The sequence below is a fragment of the Thamnophis sirtalis genome, unplaced genomic scaffold (assembly GCF_051295495.1).
Source record: "Thamnophis sirtalis isolate CommonGarterSnake01/CBP01778 unplaced genomic scaffold, rThaSir2_p1.2 scaffold_5, whole genome shotgun sequence".
Lineage (NCBI taxonomy): Eukaryota > Metazoa > Chordata > Lepidosauria > Squamata > Natricidae > Thamnophis > Thamnophis sirtalis.
Window position 1 is genome coordinate 52,375,475 of NW_028261385.1, and position 19,518 is coordinate 52,394,992.

The 19,518-nt window shown below is 35.1% G+C and overlaps 1 long non-coding RNA gene across 1 annotated transcript in view; it reads left to right on the top strand.

Moving 5' to 3' along the window:
• Nucleotides 1-19,518, top strand: part of LOC148045367 (uncharacterized) — a 188,606-nt gene that overhangs the window by 121,174 nt on the left and 47,914 nt on the right. Inside the window, exons 3-5 of the long non-coding RNA XR_015696570.1 lie at nucleotides 3,641-3,713; nucleotides 6,051-6,150; nucleotides 7,832-7,871. This is a non-coding gene — a long non-coding RNA (uncharacterized LOC148045367). The remainder of the gene's footprint in view (nucleotides 1-3,640; nucleotides 3,714-6,050; nucleotides 6,151-7,831; nucleotides 7,872-19,518) is intronic.

The window sequence follows — 19,518 nt, forward strand, 5'->3', positions numbered from 1 at the left end:
TATGCCCAAGTGTGGGAGGAAGGTCACACTTCCACTCTCTGTCATTAGGCTCGTCACAAGAGTCCATCCAGACAGAAACCCAATATTTTTACTGTTGCCTTTGTTATATTTGTGTTTTTATTTGTGCTGATAAATAAATAAAGGAAGACTAGTATAGATCTATTTCAAGCTATTTAGCTCTCATCAGCTAGCCATATCCTTACTGGGATTCGAACCTGTGCTCTATTGCCTCCCAGGCAAGGAGTTAACCATTTGAGCTACAGAGAACGACTCCTTTTATCAGCCAGCCAGGGTGGGAGGTATATACTTAAAGTCACAACCCCTGGTATGCCCAAGTGTGGGAGGAAGGTCACACTTCCACTCTCTGTCATTAGGCTCGTCACAAGAGTCCATCCAGACAGAAACCCAATATTTTTACTGTTGCCTTTGTTATATTTGTGTTTTTATTTGTGCTGATAAATAAATAAAGGAAGACTAGTATAGATCTATTTCAAGCTATTTAGCTCTCATCAGCTAGCCATATCCTTACTGGGATTCGAACCTGTGCTCTATTGCCTCCCAGGCAAGGAGTTAACCATTTGAGCTACAGAGAACGACTCCTTTTATCAGCCAGCCAGGGTGGGAGGTATATACTTAAAGTCACAACCCCTGGTATGCCCAAGTGTGGGAGGAAGGTCACACTTCCACTCTCTGTCATTAGGCTCGTCACAAGAGTCCATCCAGACAGAAACCCAATATTTTTACTGTTGCCTTTGTTATATTTGTGTTTTTATTTGTGCTGATAAATAAATAAAGGAAGACTAGTATAGATCTATTTCAAGCTATTTAGCTCTCATCAGCTAGCCATATCCTTACTGGGATTCGAACCTGTGCTCTATTGCCTCCCAGGCAAGGAGTTAACCATTTGAGCTACAGAGAACGACTCCTTTTATCAGCCAGCCAGGGTGGGAGGTATATACTTAAAGTCACAACCCCTGGTATGCCCAAGTGTGGGAGGAAGGTCACACTTCCACTCTCTGTCATTAGGCTCATCACAAGAGTCCATCCAGACAGAAACCCAATATTTTTACTGTTGCCTTTGTTATATTTGTGTTTTTATTTGTGCTGATAAATAAATAAAGGAAGACTAGTATAGATCTATTTCAAGCTATTTAGCTCTCATCAGCTAGCCATATCCTTACTGGGATTCGAACCTGTGCTCTATTGCCTCCCAGGCAAGGAGTTAACCATTTGAGCTACAGAGAACGACTCCTTTTATCAGCCAGCCAGGGTGGGAGGTATATACTTAAAGTCACAACCCCTGGTATGCCCAAGTGTGGGAGGAAGGTCACACTTCCACTCTCTGTCATTAGGCTCGTCACAAGAGTCCATCCAGACAGAAACCCAATATTTTTACTGTTGCCTTTGTTATATTTGTGTTTTTATTTGTGCTGATAAATAAATAAAGGAAGACTAGTATAGATCTATTTCAAGCTATTTAGCTCTCATCAGCTAGCCATATCCTTACTGGGATTCGAACCTGTGCTCTATTGCCTCCCAGGCAAGGAGTTAACCATTTGAGCTACAGAGAACGACTCCTTTTATCAGCCAGCCAGGGTGGGAGGTATATACTTAAAGTCACAACCCCTGGTATGCCCAAGTGTGGGAGGAAGGTCACACTTCCACTCTCTGTCATTAGGCTCGTCACAAGAGTCCATCCAGACAGAAACCCAATATTTTTACTGTTGCCTTTGTTATATTTGTGTTTTTATTTGTGCTGATAAATAAATAAAGGAAGACTAGTATAGATCTATTTCAAGCTATTTAGCTCTCATCAGCTAGCCATATCCTTACTGGGATTCGAACCTGTGCTCTATTGCCTCCCAGGCAAGGAGTTAACCATTTGAGCTACAGAGAACGACTCCTTTTATCAGCCAGCCAGGGTGGGAGGTATATACTTAAAGTCACAACCCCTGGTATGCCCAAGTGTGGGAGGAAGGTCACACTTCCACTCTCTGTCATTAGGCTCGTCACAAGAGTCCATCCAGACAGAAACCCAATATTTTTACTGTTGCCTTTGTTATATTTGTGTTTTTATTTGTGCTGATAAATAAATAAAGGAAGACTAGTATAGATCTATTTCAAGCTATTTAGCTCTCATCAGCTAGCCATATCCTTACTGGGATTCGAACCTGTGCTCTATTGCCTCCCAGGCAAGGAGTTAACCATTTGAGCTACAGAGAACGACTCCTTTTATCAGCCAGCCAGGGTGGGAGGTATATACTTAAAGTCACAACCCCTGGTATGCCCAAGTGTGGGAGGAAGGTCACACTTCCACTCTCTGTCATTAGGCTCGTCACAAGAGTCCATCCAGACAGAAACCCAATATTTTTACTGTTGCCTTTGTTATATTTGTGTTTTTATTTGTGCTGATAAATAAATAAAGGAAGACTAGTATAGATCTATTTCAAGCTATTTAGCTCTCATCAGCTAGCCATATCCTTACTGGGATTCGAACCTGTGCTCTATTGCCTCCCAGGCAAGGAGTTAACCATTTGAGCTACAGAGAACGACTCCTTTTATCAGCCAGCCAGGGTGGGAGGTATATACTTAAAGTCACAACCCCTGGTATGCCCAAGTGTGGGAGGAAGGTCACACTTCCACTCTCTGTCATTAGGCTCGTCACAAGAGTCCATCCAGACAGAAACCCAATATTTTTACTGTTGCCTTTGTTATATTTGTGTTTTTATTTGTGCTGATAAATAAATAAAGGAAGACTAGTATAGATCTATTTCAAGCTATTTAGCTCTCATCAGCTAGCCATATCCTTACTGGGATTCGAACCTGTGCTCTATTGCCTCCCAGGCAAGGAGTTAACCATTTGAGCTACAGAGAACGACTCCTTTTATCAGCCAGCCAGGGTGGGAGGTATATACTTCAAGTCACAACCCCTGGTATGCCCAAGTGTGGGAGGAAGGTCACACTTCCACTCTCTGTCATTAGGCTCGTCACAAGAGTCCATCCAGACAGAAACCCAATATTTTTACTGTTGCCTTTGTTATATTTGTGTTTTTATTTGTGCTGATAAATAAATAAAGGAAGACTAGTATAGATCTATTTCAAGCTATTTAGCTCTCATCAGCTAGCCATATCCTTACTGGGATTCGAACCTGTGCTCTATTGCCTCCCAGGCAAGGAGTTAACCATTTGAGCTACAGAGAACGACTCCTTTTATCAGCCAGCCAGGGTGGGAGGTATATACTTAAAGTCACAACCCCTGGTATGCCCAAGTGTGGGAGGAAGGTCACACTTCCACTCTCTGTCATTAGGCTCGTCACAAGAGTCCATCCAGACAGAAACCCAATATTTTTACTGTTGCCTTTGTTATATTTGTGTTTTTATTTGTGCTGATAAATAAATAAAGGAAGACTAGTATAGATCTATTTCAAGCTATTTAGCTCTCATCAGCTAGCATCTGGTCCCAGTGACCAACCCAGATTGGATCCTGCAACGTTTATTCCTCTGTAACTATGGACAGTTCAAGTCTCTGAGTTGTTGAGTCTACATTCTATAGAACTACATATTTGAAACAGTTTGTTCTCCCCACTCTTTATAAAGGCAATAAGTTGAACATATAAAATTGTTGCGTTTTATGTTGCAGTGTATGAAATCGACTGAGAACTTACCATTGCTGAGTGGGTCAAGCAGATAAAGATCATACTCTGGTATTATAGGTACACTTATTCCTTTTTTCATTTTTACTTTTTATTGCTTTCCATACATTATTATGTATAAAATTTATAGTAGACTATATTATAGTATACATCAGTATTTCTCACCCTTAGCAACTCGAAAAGTACAGACGTCAACTTCCAGAATTCCCAAGCCCACATAATCTTAACATTAACTATAATTTTACTATTTATAGTAATTGTATAGTTTGTGGATAGTAATTCTGTTTTTAAAATTATTTTCCATAATTTATAGACTGAATATTTCATGCTAGAATGTTTGTAAATTTATTGTTGTAATATAAGACCTCCTAGTAAACAATTCCTGTTGTATTTATTGATACAATCAAGTAAATTGAATTCAACCAATGTGTCAAATTAGTTTCACAACAAATCCAATGATGTATCAGAGGGCTAAATTAGGTAAATTGCCAAATAAATAATGTTTGCTTATATATGTACATCATGAGTGATGGCAGGACTAAACATCAATGTTGATAGTGTACAAAACAGATTCCTGATGTCTTGATGGAAACGAACCATTCTCTATATATTTAAAATGTCTGTATATATTCAGTTCTCTTTCTCTCTGTGTATGTGTGTGTATGTTTGTGTGTGTGAAACAGAGTGGATATATAAACATGTGATTTTCATCAGGTAGGATGGGCAAAATAGCTAAATTCGTTCATTGACATTCTATCTATGTAGGAGTTGCATTAATCTTGGTTCATTTAATTGCTTATTTTAATGAATGGAAGAATATCAAGTACAGAGGGAAAGAAACCCCACTGAACTGTAATGTAAAACATTAGGAAAGTATCTCCATAAAAGTACTTAAAATCATTTTAGCAATTTTAATTCTTTTAAAAATTTTCTAGACATTCCATTGGAAATGTCCTGGATTTTCATGTGTAAATTTACAAACAAACCATTTGAGTGTTTTGATTGGAATGCAATTATTGTCTGCCTTTTAAATTAAATAAAACAGACACAACATGGTTTTTAAATTACTTTTTACTCCAGTACTATGCCAATAATATATTTGCTTTGATAAAACAATATTGAATTGCAAGCCTCTCTTACATTTGCTTAGTTGGACAGCTTCATCATCACCACAATTTACTAAACCCAATGAAGACATTTAGAGAGTAATAGTACATTATCATTCCTACTCATTACAGCTAATGGAAACTTTTTGTTTATGCTAAAATGATGCTGGATGAGAGCTTAACTAGACAAAATATGCACTTCATGAGGAAAAGAAGCTTAGAGAGGCTGTGGTTAGCAAAGAAGTAGTTGTTCTCTTCCCCACCCCCATAGCTGCCCCAAGTTTTACCACTTAAATATATCTCAAGCTGTTGCCTCTTTTTCTCAGCTGAAAAATAGGGCAGCCTAGCAGAATAATCACAAAACATAGCAGATTATGACCCAAATTGTTTCACAAGGGTCAGGGGGCTAAAGTAATGCACTAGGTCTTAGCTTTAGTTTACATAAGTGGACAGAGTCCTGAAAGTGGAGGAAGCGGGGTGAGAAATTCTCTGAAAAAAAATCAAGGGGTGGGAGCAGAGAACCAAAATGAACAAACCAATGGAGGTAGAAGAGATAGTGTGAATCTCTGCAAAGAAATAAAAAATGAGAATGTCAAAAAAAGAGGCCATGGATTGATACATAAATATCACTTTAGACCTTTGTGAAGGTCTACTTGGGGGAGGGAAAGGCACTCAGATTTAGGCATTTTCCACAGATATTTCTTCTTCTTAAACCCACCTAGAAATTCCTTGAAAACATCCAGAGAAGGGACCATTTTTTTGCAGGAAGAATTATGCACTACTAGCAAGTCTGACATTTATAAGGACGAATGGGAGGAGGAAAATTATCTGGGGAGGCTATGTGCGGTCTGTTATAGAATGTAGCTCTTTATGTGAATATGTTGCCTGGGCTTAGTGATATTGTACAGTTTCAACAAAGCAACCTATATAATCAGTGTTAAAATATTTTCCATCATTGCAATTTAACAAATTGTAAACCCTGATTTCAGAAAGTGAACTGGAAGCTTCACTTGTTGGAGTTTCAGTGGAAAGGATGTAAGCAGAGATGAACCTCACAAGAAGTGCAGCAGCTGGAAAAACACTGCTGAGAATTATATAGACCTGGGACTGTGTAAGAGAAGTACAGGTCACAAAGATTGAATGGTGGTTTGGGAGAATTTCAGCCAGCCAAAGAGAGCCAAGCGAGACTCAGCTTTAGCCCAAATGATGTTCACATAGAACTTATAAAAGAAAATAATTTGTTCTGCTTTAACAAAAAATATTTTTAATTCTATTAAAAAAAACTGTGCAGCATGAAGTTTGGGAACATGAGAAATTGCGTGACAAGGAAGAAACTTTATTGAATTCTTGTAGCTGACTAACTGGATAAAATAATAACCACTTTTCTTAAGGTAAAAAAGAAAATGGGCCTTGTCAATATATAAATGATCTTTCATTTCTAATTATTTATAGCATCTACTATTTTATATAGATATATTAGATAATTACTAATGATACTTATCTCAGTACTAGGGTGTGTCAAATTTCTCAACTTTCAATTTCCAAACATTAGGGGTGCTGAAAAATTGTGCCATCCCTTGGGGATAGAAAAAGGTAGTTGATGTGCTTTGTAAGTAACTACATAAATATCATAGCTTTTTAACATTTTGTTTGTTCCAGGATAATGATGTAGGATCCAAACTGGATCAGTCAGCAGGACTAGAGGTTTAATCATCTGACCTTTCAAACTCATGCTGCAACCCATCTTCAGAACAAGTTCCCTGAAGATGGGCTATAGCATGAGTCCAAAAGCTCAGATGACTTAACCTCCCAGTACTGATCCAGATTTATCCTGCAATATTGGACAATCCTTTATATTTATTGGTTACCCCCTCTAGATTTAATATTAATTTCAGCCTTTTATTGGCTTGGGGTGTATGTTCTTAGTTGTTTTTACATGCTTTCTATTCTTTGTTGTGTATAGTTTCACAAATTTTCTCATTTAATGTTTATACTTCCAGCACACTCTGCATTGGTTTTTCCCTATTGCAGTTTTAGCTTTGACTTATTATACTAGTCTTGGACTGTATTATAGTCACTATAACAATAAAAACAATAATGACATACAATGCATAACAGAAAGACAGTACATGGGATGTAGGGTGGGGGAGCATTCTTTCAGGACAATTGTATAGTATGAGGTCTACCTAACTGGGAACAGTGAAATTTTCTCAACATGGCACTTCCATTTCTAAGCCAGACATACCAGAAGGTTGGTTAATGTGCCAACATCTGTTTCCCATTTTTATTAATATTTTATTTCTTATTGAAAGTGTCTTTTACTTATATGGTGTTTTTAGATTCCTTTTAGGGTTTCTTTTAGTGATTGTTTTGAAATTGACTTTAGAAAGATGGAAGGTACTGGTGGTCTTTTTTCTATTATACATATTTAGTATTTCTTTCTCTGCTTCTGTTTTAGGATTTAAAAATGAGAAAAGTTATTTTAGTTTAGGTTTTAAAAACGGAAATGTGGAAAGCCAGGGAGACTGCAAACCACCGACAAATGATGGTACAATGAAAGACAGGAAATAACCCACAGTCTCTAAATTGCTTTCCACTGTTCTTTATCAAAAGAAAAGATTAAAAAACCTAGAACAAAAAGGCCTTTATCAGTATCGAATAACCAAAAGTCATTTAGAAAGACCTATAAGCATAACTTATTCAGTGATCAGGTAGACTAGGCTTGTGACACTGGTATTTTATTAAAGACAGATCAAAGCATGTGATATAAATATGTCTAGAAATTTGCTCCTTTTTCAGTGAAACCTGATACCGCCCAGCTAATTGCTGAATTGATGTACAGTCATATATTATTTTTTTACATGACCTTTTATCTTTAAAAAAAAGAATAATATGAGATCGCAGTTAAAATAAAATCAAGAATGGCTGCAGTGTAAATTTTAAAAAAAGTCAAGATGGCAGCTGCAATTCCATGACTAAAACTCTATCCCCTTTTTACATTTGTTGCTTGTGCGTCAAACATGAAAACTAGTCTTCAATTACTTTGATGCAGCTTCCATTTTAACTTTTTAGATATTTACCCCACAATGCACAAGAAATGAACTTAAAAAAGGTAAGAATACCCTCAGATATTTTTTTAGTTATAATATCCTTAGATAACCACTGACGTCTCAAAGCAATAGTGTTCCTGTAATATTTGTATTTCTCCTTTAGAACAGAAAAACTAAGAAGAGTTTAACCCTTTCTCTGTCAGTCCTAAACCATCAACATTGTTTCTTATGTTTTTTTAAAATGCTGTGCAGAAAATCAATTCACAAGGTCGGGATAAAATAACCTGAAGATGTTGCAATGCTTCAGCACTTTGTAATGTGTGTTACTGAACGCATCAGTGAAACATCCATTTGTCCAAACTGAAGAGTCAGGAGAGAATGAAAATAAATCCCATAAATAAGAGTTTGATAGACAGGATCAAAAATATTGCTGAAACAGCATTTTGCAAGGTAGTTTAGGAGATGACGAATTTGAAGCTGCTTATATTTGCAATAAATGTGTAAATGCTTTACTGCTGCTTGGCCCACATGTTATAAATATGTGTTTACTGCTGTCATTATGGAATGCAAGGTCATACAAAACATGTTGGTTTTGTTTAAACCCTTAATTCTTCTGACTAAGAAATCTGGCACAGTAAAGTAAATTAAAAATATATGGCATATCTATATGAAAAGTAATGAGTAATGAGTTTTGATTGACCGGGCATAAATGAAGATAATCATGGCAGACTCCTTATAAACCTTTTGATGGTACAATTAACTTGACAGTTAAGGGGCATGGAATATGGGCATGAATTTCAAATGTTGTAATACAGTAATGAAGAAAAGCTAAACTGCTTTAATTTTAGAGGAATTTGTGGAACAGTGTACCAATACATGTTTACATATGTAGATTACACTTCCCCAAAAAATGTTCTTTAAAAAGGGAAACAAATTATGGTAGAGTCAAACTATTCTCCAAGGCACCTGAGGGTAGAACAAGAAGCAATGGGTGGAAACTAACCAAGGAGAGAAGCAACTCAGACCTGAGGAGAAATTTCCTGACAGAAAAATTAATCAGTGGAACAGCTTGCCTCCAGAAGTTGTGGATGCCCCAACAATGGAAATCTTTAAAAAGATGTTTGATAGCCATTTGTCTGAAAAGGTATAGGGTTTCTTACCTAGGCAGGGGGTTGGACTAGAAGACCTCCAAGGTCCCTTCCAACTCTGCTATTGTATTGTATTGTATTGTATTGTATTGTATTGTATTGTATTGTATTGTATTGTATTGTATTGTATTGTATTGTATTGTATTGTATTGTATTGTATTGTATTGTATTGTATTGTATAGAATGTGAGGAATTAATCTGGGAAAAGTGAAGAAGTTTGGTTTCTTTCTTTCTTTTGTTAAACTTGTAGAAAACATCTAAATGGAGATTTGCATCTTTCCCACCACTGGCATATAGTGGATACATATAACATACACTAAGTCTGGTGTGAATCCAGACATTGTGATTTTTAAATGACATTTTATGGATTAGCTTGCTGTAGGGATTCAACCAACTGTGGTTTATTAAACAGGATAAACATGGCTTTGTGAGTATGGTGTATTCAGTCTCTCAGTTCCAGTAAATTCCAGTATCTTTTCTCCAGCTACAAAATTGCAATGATTTCATGCCAATAAGTAATCCCCCCCCTTTAAAGTCCTGTCTGGGGGAAAAGAAAAAGAATTCATGTCTACTAATTATAAGTCACCAAGTCTTGTCATTATATAAATGCATCTCTGCAATTTGAAAGAGCAAATAAAGATTAATTTCTATTGGGAAAAAAGGAACTTCTTTATACTTTTCCCCAGTGTAAACACTTCTTTGCTCTTATCTGCTATTTTGAAAAGTGGGGTAGAAATAAATAATCAAACATGCCCTCAAAAAACTACTGTATCTCAGTAGACTTTTCCAATTTGCCTTCATTTCTTATTCTTAGATGCCTGAGGAAATCAGAGGGTTTAATATGGAATTATGTCATTAAAGAATTAATATTACAGTACCTTGCTTCATCTTGACAGGATATAATACTTTCCACATGCTATAATTGATGCATGATAGAATGGATAGATAAAACAAGCAATAAATCAAGTAAGGATTCCCAAATTAAGAATAAGTGCATCCTAAAATTATAGAATCAAAGAATTGGAAAAGGGCAGTTGGTCTCTAAAACCAATCACCTCTTCAGTGAACAAAAGCATAGACCACTGATTCTACTGTTGAACTGCAATACATTCTTTTTACTATTAAAAAGCTTTCAATAACATTTGATGAGTGTGTGTTTTCCTGTAATTAGATCATTATTCTGTTTCCTATACTATGGATGAGTACTTCAATATTTTGTTTGGGGTGCTTGGATGTAAGTTTTGCATACAATCTTTTTCTCTCTCACTTCAGTTAAAATAGAAACTTGCAACCATGATTATAACTACTGGAAAAAGCATGTGGTGGTGATCAGAGGTGGTATTTAGCAAGTTCTGATCAGTTCTGGAGAACCGGTAGTGGAAATTTTGAGTAGTTTGGAGAACTGGTAAATACCACCTCAGACTGGCCCCACCCCCATCTATTCTCTGCCTCTGGAGTTCCAGCTAAATGGGAGGAAATGGGGATTTTGCAATAATCTTCCCCTGGAGTGGGAGGGAATGGAGATTTTACAGTATCCCTCCCCTGCCATGCTCACCAAGCAATGCCACACCCACCAAGTCACACCCACAGAACTGGTAGTAAAAATCTTTTTGAATCCCACCACTGGTGGTGATGGAACTTTAAATGCCTTCAAGAGCTTCTTAAATGGAGTTGTGGAATTGAGATTTTGTAGAATATAGATGGTGTTTAAATCAATAAAGAGGAATATTTGTAGAACAGCATTGAAACAAGGTGCCTGGTGCTCTCTGAGCATAGTTGTTTTTATGCAGACATTCATTACCCAAACCAGGTAGCAACACTTCTAGTAAGACGAGGGTTTTACTCTCAGTTTATATTCAAGTGGCTTGCCATATCAGTGTTTGAGGGGATAATCTTGGAAGTTCTTTGTTTGGAGGGTTTACTATCAGCTTGTTTGGCAGTTCCTTGAGGAGGATATTGTTTGCTTCTTGTGTGATAGTCTGATATTAATCTTAGAGGTAATCTATGTTCAACTGGGTGTTGGTGGGAATATGGTTTTTTTCTGTTGTTATCTTTTTGGCTTGTTGATTGTCTCTCTTGCACAGTATGTACATATTGCTTATGTCCAAATCAATACACTGAAGAACGAAGGCCTCTTCAATGGAGGTAATGGATTGTAAATTATCATACTAGTTCCAATATAGGATTGAGAAAAATGATCATTTAACATCATCTAGTGAGCTTCCATGCATAAAAGAAAAACTAGAACCTGGGTCTTCCCAGTTCCAGTGTAGCATTTTAAACTTTACACAACTCTGGATTTAATTGACAAATTTGAACATGTCTTGGGATGAACAACCAATACAATAAACTATCTACAGTTTTCTTGAAATATGTAAACAAGTTGGATGGCCATCTGTTAGGCATGTTGTTGTAGTAAATTCTGTATTGGACTAGATGAACACCAAATTCTCTTCTGTTACACCTTGTGATTATATGATAAAATAAAACTAGTCATTAAATGTATGAAAAATATTGATAAATAAATAGACTATGAAATTTGTTTCAGTGGATTTCTAATCCTATAAACTCCTATAAACTATATTCAGTTGACATAAATTTTGTGACTTCTCTTGGTTTCCTTCTTCTTGCTTCCATTACCATATCTCCATAATTTAAGAACAAATTTGGAAATGGGTATGATGTGCATAGTGCAACGGAGGTGGTGAATTTGAGCCACCAAATAGAATTCATTCTTCTCAATGGATGTGTGCAACTCGATACAAGTCTATAATCTCATTACTCTTTAAAACATTTTGTGTACAGTTCTTCAGAATCAATCAAGAAACATGAGATGGCACTTGCCTGTAGGCTTACAATCTGAAAAACACAGCACAAAAGGAAACTGAAATGAGGAGATAAGAGACAAACAAGTGGACTCAAAGGGCCCCAGCTCTTAAAGTTTAATAGCAGTTCTTACAATTGCCATTTAGAACATAGAAAAAGGAAACCCAGTGATGTTGGTTTTTCAACAGAGTCAGAGGGCAGCCATGCTTTTCATTAAAGGGTAGTCCTCAACTTACAACCATTCATTTAGTGACCATTCAAAGTTATACCACTGAAAAAGTTACTTATTAGCGTTTTCACATTTACAACCGCTGCAGCATCCCCATGATCACAGGATCAAAATTTGGATGCTTAGCAACTGGTTTACATTTTTGATGGCTGCAGTGACCTGGGATCATGTGATCATTTTTTGTCACCTTCTGACAAGAAAAGTCAATGAGGAAGCCAGATTAACAACCGTGTTACTAACTTAACAACTGCAGTGATTCACTTAACAACTGTGTCAAGAAAGGTTGTAAAATGGAACAAAACTGACATAACAAATGTTTTACTTAACAACATAAATTTTGGTTTCATTAGTCAAGGGCTATCTGTACTTCTGATCAACCTGTCAGAATAGTAGCTGTCAGATGATACATATGGACAGTTGAAAAGGACTTGGTCTTCACATAGAATAGTTCTGCTTTTCACATTTCCTTTTGCTGGAGATCGATGGAAACTAAGAATATAAACCACATAAATTGCCTACCTTTCTACTCCATTCCTCACTTTATTTTGCCATGAAAGAATGGGATCCACCAAGCATAAGATAAAGGAATATAATACTTTTCTAAAAGCCCATTTTAAAGAGAAATCCACAGATTTCCACAGAAATTCATATGCTAAAATTCTAGTTCCACAAAGTAATACACTTTCATTCAGTTGCTCCATGCAGGACATTGGTTATATAAAATCAATTTTTTTTTTAAAAAAAAACTTTAATCCTAGGAACAGGTGGCAATTAAGATAAATAAAGCATTTGTTCAGATTCATCTGTGTGCCAATTGCATACAATTGCTGGTCTGGGAGGCTCTCCATTACTCATGTTTGAGACATTTGGGGACTGAATGCATTGTACATGGAGTTACCCATTCATAAGCTGATCCAGCAGCACGGACAGTCATGGACTTACCCACAGCCTGTCATATAATGCTTTGTGAACTGCATTGGTTACCAGGAATCTTCTAGGTATAATTCAAGATGCTGGTTATCATGTATAAAGCTATGGCATAGGGGCATGGCACAGGCTTAGGTACCAGTGTTTTTTTTTTAACCCAACAGAGTTAGAATGAACATCTGCAATATTTATCTATAAATTTATTCTTAAATTTATAGTTTATTCTTAAGACAACATGGAGGTATTCAGACATCATGATTACCCCAGGCATTATGGTTCAAATACATTACATTGAAAATAATGTCTATCTTTGAGTACAAATGTAGTCAGAATTAAACAATTTTACCAGTTTGTCAAAACTTCAGGTGAACTGGTCTGATAGGGCAAAGAAAGAGGCAATTGGGAATAGGAAATAAGTATGTATGTGTTTGACCATTCATTATGGGGTCCCAGCCCATGTAACTTCATAGTGAAGTTCACTAACCAAAGTTACTGCTTTCTTGAAAATATCTGATTGTGGAAACAAAATATGAAAAAGGAACACATGTGCCAGTTGGCTTATCCCTGTCTTGCTTTTGAAGGGCTTGTACTAGAGACTCTTTCTCTCAAAACATATCGAGCAGAACTCTGGTTTAAAGATAAAATGATCCTAAGGAAAAAAAATATCTAGGAGCTTGGAAGTTGTCCATTAAAAGCTGTCTGAGAAAATACCCATGTCACTTATTCATTATCTTTCCAAAGACAACAAAATGGGCTATTGAAATTATTGCAACCGAACAATAGCATATACAGTAATAATAGCATACATACTATGTATACATATGTCTACTTCTCATTTCTTATCAATCTCTGTCCATTCTTCATCCATCCTAATCATGCTTTTATGTCAGGAGACTTATATGTAAGGGGGTTATTATCTATGATGCGATACAGAAAAATGAATGAGAATGTTACAGATAAAAATTTATTTTTAATTATCTCCAAAATGAAACATAATACATATGACCAGTTGCACTGCATTTGAAGATCCAACTGTAAAGCCACAATACAAATTAAGGGAATAAACTAAATTCTAACTACCTCACATTGAGAAAGTACTGATCAAAATCTATGAATTTCCCCAGAGATATTTAAACATACAAACAAGCAAAAAACATGAGATGAAGTATAATTACTGAGTATTTCATGAAGCACTCTTCATGGTGCTCTTGCAGATAATTCTAAAGGCCATGAAGTTACCTCACAGAATAGTGTGTTTATTGTGAGTGGGAGGAGGAAAATATGAATTGATGTCAGCCATATCTCTTGGAATGTATGGTTTAGTAATCTTTTATGAAAGCTAAACATTAATGTCATTAAAAAAGTTAACACTAGCTGGCTTAAATAACAATATTCAAGTAACTCTTATTTTTAACATGGATATTTTAAGTTTTCTTTTTTTAATTAGTAGCTTATCCACTTAAGTACCTATGGAAGAAATAATCATTTAAGTATTCTGTATTAAGCATTCTGAAAGTAATTGTCTTGGCTTTATTTTAGATGGTGGAAAGTTAATTTATTTCTGTATCAAGATCCAAAAACATATTTCTATATATCTCAAAAATGTACTTTCTGTTCTTTTCAATGAAAGAAAGCTTTTTGAAAGGCAAAACACTGTATGAAGCAATGTTGCAAATTATAGGTTACAAACATACTTCATTACAACATATTCTCCAATAGACAGATGTTTTTAGAGGTCTGGAACATGTTATTTGTGGAAAACGTACCCCGTGAAGCATGCAAAACAATTTCTGTTTTTCTATGCAGCATATGTATATTTTTCTTACACAATAAATTTTCATATTGTTAAGCTATTTTTCTGAAAAACGTGAGTGAAATAAGTTTACTAAGAAATAAATATGTATTTATGTTTTCAAAATTATGGCAGCTAAGATGTAGAAGGTCTTAGATTATTATTTTTTCAATGAAATGTTTCTCTTTATGAAAGTTTCTAAAATTATATTTTTATTATTTTAAAAAACAACTGGAAGGAAAGGTTTACAATATTATTAATCACAAAATACTTTAAATACTTAAAAATCACACACCTCTTGCCTGTATTTCCTAAAGTACTTGGACTTTTCTCCAAAAGTTGGGACTATATCATTTGGTATGGAAGACCATTTATGTGGCATCTTCCGTAATGGCAAAATATCATCAACTTCTTGTTCTTATACTGGTAAGACTGGTTACACCTAAGAAATATGTTTTTGTTTGAAGTGGTATTGATCCTAATCTAATCTGTGAGGCTGAAGAGCTATTATGATACTCATTACATGTACCTAAGGCACCCACCAGGCAATTATATGAAAAAGGATGAAAAGACTAGATTAAAATTTAAGAAAGATAGGAAGGTGATGAGGGAATACTTCTTTATTTTGGATGAGTTTAAATCTCCAATACCACATGAATTGTATTTTAGGATAAAAAGCAATGCAAAAATCATCATAATGAATACTCATGCATTCATTTGGAGAGAGGTGAAGTGCCAGATGACTAGAGAGATGATTAAAGAGATTAAATATTATCTTTATCTTCAAAAAGGAATAAAAGGAAGTTGCAGCCATCTATAGACTGGTTAGTCTAATTTTGATTCCTGGAAATATTCTAAAAGAAACCATTATGATATTGATTTGTAAAAACCTCGGATATAAGCATATATGACTCAAGAACAAATCTTGCCAGATTAAATTTATTTTTAATTGGATAATTTGGAATGGGGAATTATAGGAATGCTATAGGCATAATATACTATGATTTTACAATACATTTAACAAAATGTTTCCTAACATGTTCATTAGTAAGCTAGTTATATGTGGGCTAAATGTTAAATTTTAAATCCCTTCATGGTTGGGACCAGGTTATCTGAGGGGACATCTCTTGCTGGTCACATCTACCCAACACATCAGAGCAGGGAAGCAGGGAATGTCATGGGTCCCATCCCCTAGGGAGATACACCTGGTGGGGCCCAGAAGAAGGACCTTCTCTGTGGTGGCTCCCTCTCTCTGAAACATAATTCCCCAGAGATTAGAATGGTCCCCATTCTAACACTCTTCCGGAAGGGACTGGTTCTGCCAGCGGGCCTGGAGGACCCAGAGCGGATGGAGCCCATTAAATGGTTAATGTGATCTGCTGTCATCAGGGTGGGGAGTGATTTTATTTTATTATATTATTGTTTTAAATGAGGTTTTATATTATGTAAGCCACCTTGAGCTGCCATGTGTGAATAGGGGCAATATAAATTCAATAACTAAATTCAATAAATTCAATAAATTCAATAAATTCAATAAATTCAATAAATTCAATAAATTCAATAAATTCAATAAATTCAATAAATTCAATAAATAAATTCAATAAATAAATAAATTGCCTGACTTTAAGTGAATGGACAACTAGCTTAAAATCACATTGAAATTGCTCAACATATTGGAGAGGGATATGCTGTCTCTCAAAAGAAGTGCCATAAAGATTTGTCCTTGCTTATTCTTAAATAATACAATTAATGACCATAGGAAGTGGATGACACACTTCTCAAATTTACAGGTGACACAGAATTTGATAGGATACTAATACTCTAGCAGACCCCTTGCTTTGTGCAAAAGATGTTGCATTTTTATAGGTTTTTGTTGTTTTTAAATCCATTACTTCTTTTTCCTGTTTGATTTAACAAATACCTTGCTTCAGATGTGTTTACACAATGGGTCGTGAAGTAAAGAATGTGGCCGAGACTACAGAAAATCACCATTTTGACTTTGTAATCTCTATCGCATCCACCTCAAGTCTTGCTTTATGTTTCTTAATTTTGGTCTTGATAGAAATTGATTTTTGCAATAATCAGTGTTTCTGCATTGAGAAACTCCAGCATCTGTCCTACTCCCCTTCACTGGATGTATTAAAGCTGGGGTGGATCTAAATTAGTTCGGATTCCTGCACTGAGGAAAGAATTGAATTGATATAAATATTTTCAGAAAGTCTGAGTGCTGAAGAGAATTCCAGAGCCATGGCATAACCATGGAAAATAAAAATTGTCACCAATCCTAATTGAAATGTTTTGCAATAGACAGGAAGACTCGTGAAGGAAAATGCAATTTTGTCCCTAAACTGGACAATATGGAAAAGAAAAGAAAGGAAAAGTACTGCATGTTTGAGATCTCCACACAGTTTTTTCAAAAATATTCAGGTCTGGGATAGTGAAGACCTTTCCCAGATTCTTGTTTCTTTCCTATAAGTATTTTACACTTAATTTGAAGTATGTTTTAGTTCAGCATTTTTCTGAATGATATTTTATAAAAGTTGTTCCCTAAAATCCAAGCACATTCGCAGAAGCTTTTCCATTGTCAAATTGACATCAGAATCAAGGGCAAAAATGTGCTGCATCCATTCATAGTAGGCTAAAAGGCTATCTGGAACCATTAGAATTTTAATTTTCACCATCAGTCCATGGATCAAAATAGGATTAAAAGATTTATGCTAAATGAAAAAAATGCTGAACAAGCTACAATAGATTACACTTGATTTTTCAGACTGTAGCTTAATTGAAAAATGGTTATACCATAATATGATTTCTTTGGACTGCATTATATGCCATAGGAATGAACATCTGAGCTATGATTAGGTGGATAATATAGGAGGACTATACTATTTAATTTAGCCATGCAGTTTCTGAGAATTGAATACAAAGATTTATTCACTGATATTTAAAAATAACATCTAATTAAGATTAACCCATTGCAAAATTTTAGCAAATAGGCAGTGGTTTGATCAAACATCAGAAGAAAGGAACACCAAGATAGAAACTATGCTAAACATATATTTGGAACCGGAGTTAGGCATGATCAATTCATCTCAAAAGGGAGCAGGACTTTGATGTGGATACATCTTAGAGATAACATCTTAATATTTTTTTTTTCCTGTGGATGCTCCTGAACAAGAAAATTCAGATTCAGGATCCTTAGAAGTGTTAAATGACTTTCTTTAGACCTCATATACTTTATTATATTAAAAAATCCTACTTGATAAATGTTTGCATACATGATTGGGTTTTGACGTTATAATCTGGTAATATTAAATTGGAAAACAAATCAAAGAAAAATAATGTTTAATTGCCATTATGATCAAAATGTTTTTTCCTTATCTTTAAGTCTTTTCTTAAAAAATCATAATGGCACTAATCATCCGAGTTGTTTTGTTATTGCTATTTTAAGTTTTAGGAAACAGGACTATTGAAATTGCAAACCTGAATAATACACTATATATATTCAATGTAAGCTACTTAATCAGAGAAAATACAACAAATTTATGAGTTAGGGTGGTATGGTTCCTTATAATAACAAAGTTTTATACTCATTCTTTATTTGTTTTACCACAGAAACTACTTCCCTTCTATCCATTTTACATCTTTCTTACAATTCACTCTGGAAATTTTAAAGGAAAAATTTAGTACTTTCCACTGCCCAGCCTTTTCCAATAATTATATCACTTATAGAATATAAACAAGAAGTTATTATGGATCTCAAATTAAGTGAAGAATTAGAAAACCCCTTGCCATTAAAACTTACATAGAATTTAAGGTTCTACTTGTTACATGTCAGGATCCAAAGCAATTAAATTCAAGCAATATCAAAATAGGGTAGCATATGATCTCTAACTAAAGAGAAGAATTTTATGTAGCTTCTAATAAATTATCTAGGGGTTTAATTTCAGAATTTAATAGATGCTTAATGGATGCTCAGTGTAGGACACATGAAATCTGTGTAGGAGGCTGATTTTTCTTTATCGTATCTGACTATCATTGGGAAGGGCTCTGGAATCAGCAGCCAATAACAACAACTTCCGCTTAGCTTTGGGAAATGTTATTAAAATTGGTGCACAGATGGCATGTAACACCCATCAAATTACACCAAATGTTGCTTTATGTTTCATCCAAGTATTAAAAAGTAGAGAACCTGCTGTATTTTTGCATAAGTGTCTTAATTTGCTCAGTTATAAAGAATTTGGGGGAGGGCTTTTATAAACTAGTGTTAACATACCTGATCAAAACGCATGATGATAATGTAGCATCTATTTTGGTTTTCTTGTGCTCATTTCCCCTTTCTTTCCTTTCTTCTTTGGTTAATGAGGATGAGCCTTTACCATACCAGACATTAATCAATATGTTACATGAAGCAGCACGAACAGTAATTGCATCTTTTGGGAAAACAACAGCAGGTTTTAGCAGGCACAACCCAATGACAAAGGTTGGAATTTGGCTTTTTCTAAAAATATTAACCCAACTCAAAGTTGATCACATTTGTAGAAAATTGATTGCTTTTTAATTTTTTTCATTCATCACACACCAGGGCATCCTCTTCCACATCAGGTGCCAAAGTAAACGATAGTTCTCCTTATTCTTAGAGCAATATAGCTCTAAGCTATATTGTTTCTCTTACAATATATGTGTTATAGATTTTATACAGTGCTTTGATTCCAATTATTATTTTAATAGAATTTAAAATTAAACCAATAAACAAGACAAATAATTCTGCACCACTGGCAGGTCTC